This window comes from Zingiber officinale, chromosome 5A (genome assembly GCF_018446385.1).
Source record: "Zingiber officinale cultivar Zhangliang chromosome 5A, Zo_v1.1, whole genome shotgun sequence".
NCBI classification, from domain to species: Eukaryota; Viridiplantae; Streptophyta; class Magnoliopsida; order Zingiberales; family Zingiberaceae; genus Zingiber; species Zingiber officinale.
This window is the reverse complement of record NC_055994.1, coordinates 57,871,022-57,872,897: the sequence shown is the minus strand read 5'-3', so window position 1 is coordinate 57,872,897 and position 1,876 is coordinate 57,871,022. Positions and strand designations below refer to the sequence as shown.

At 34.4% G+C, this 1,876-nt stretch overlaps 1 long non-coding RNA gene across 1 annotated transcript; it reads right to left on the bottom strand.

The window, feature by feature from the left end:
- Positions 1-204: 204 nt before the first annotated feature.
- On the bottom strand, positions 205-590 carry LOC121982844. The gene is made up of 3 exons (XR_006112290.1): positions 580-590; positions 362-475; positions 205-277 (listed from the first exon to the last, which is right to left on the bottom strand). It is a non-coding gene; the product is annotated as an uncharacterized LOC121982844 (long non-coding RNA).
- Positions 591-1,876: the final 1,286 nt, after the last annotated feature.

The following is a 1,876-nucleotide window of genomic DNA, read 5'->3' as shown; positions in this document are numbered from 1 at the left end:
AGACTTAATTCATTAATAATGCATCATATTGAATGCCTCTCCATGACTAGCTTATAGCCTGTGCTATAGACATGTCTTCATTTGTTTCATACCTGAGTTTGTTAGCCTGTAAACCTTGAACAGTCATTTCACAAGAGAAATATTTCCAAGTTATCAGCACTGCAGATATAAGGTTAATAAAGAACTTGCCTCTTCCAGAATGGATTCAAACACCTTACCAACTTTTTCCACTAGATCTTGAGGCACTTGATGTCCATCACCATCAAAGAGTGCATAGCTGAAAAATAGAAGTAAATTTGTCTCCATAAGATTATAGTCTCCATGATCTGTGATATCTGTTAGTTATTCAGTTAACCATTACCTCTCCAAGTCATGATCATACAAGACAGAATTGTCACCAGAAGTTCGATAAATTGGTAGACCAAGTCTTCCAATCCAAGATGCCAATGGATTCTCGTTGCAGACACCATGCAACCTGAAGTGTCCAAATTAAAACTTCTAGTCACTGAACTTTTGAAGGCTGGCCACAATCCTCTTCAAAAGGAATGAAAACAAAAACACAAAAAAAAAGAAGCATACCAGGCTGCTCCTTGGAGCTAACTTTGGTTATAAATCACTGTCACAGAAGCCAATATAATAGAAAATGATAGCAAATAAGAAAGAATTTAAGATCTGATCAGGCAAATAGCAACACTACTAAAAGATATTGTGGTCATCAAAATCAGTTTCAGCATACTACATACAGCTTGAGAATGAACCCAATGGTGGTTTTGCTCAAACTTAAAAGTTGACAGACACAACTTGCAAAGCCCTACTATTTTAACTAAAAACATGTGCACTCTGCTCTCAATTGCATTGATGCATTGACACCTCACTCATCATTTTTTATGTTGCATAACTAAAAAGTCATGCCCTACAGAGTAAACAAGATGGAACAAAATCAAGCCTAGATATAGTTCATGAGCATTATGAAAAGAACTACTACCTGGATTGCTATACCAGCAAGGTCCATTCCTATCACCCATAGGACATTATAGCCAGACATTCTCCGCCAACGAATAATTGTATCCTAAGATTGCACAACAAGCCATATAAATGCCAAATAAAACAAAGAAATAAAAGGGCAGATACAGACACAGTAACACGAGATAGAAAGTAACAAGGAAAACATAATATAAAAGTCACCTGTATAGCAACAGTAAGACCATGACCTATATGAAGAGCACCTATCACGTTTGGAGGTGGGAGGACCTATAGGAAATATATGATTGCTAAAGTAACTTATGTTATGACTAAAATGGATAGAATGAATATCAATTTTTTCTGGAAAAACAATGATAGTCATATCAGCTTGCTGCCACCTAAGAACCCATATTAGCAAGAGCTTCATTTGTTTGTGTCCACTTTTTGTTTTCTCAGACTTCTCATTCAGACAATAGTTAATATCCTCTCAACCTCATGAATTTCCAAATGATGAATCTATAGGAAAGGAAAAAAAATAGAAAACAAAAAAAAAGTTGTAGTCAAAGATAGAAAAGGAGTCATCTCAACCACACTATTTATAAATGCTATTTTTTAATTTTTTTCTATCTCCTTTCCAACACCATGATTCCCTGTCTTCTGGTAATTTAGACTGCATAAGTGGGTTAGTGTTATAAGTGGGATTGCCTTGCTTCAGTCTTCTGATAGAATGATGCTGCAAGAAAATTTAAGTCAATATATATATAGATATATATGTTGATGTGAAGCAGTAAAATGCAAACTAGAATATATTTTAACACCATGAAAAAAAACATAATTAATAATAAATCCAACACAAGAACAAGCAACATATTCTGTCATGTTGTATATATATTTACCAAATGCATTTTCCTTC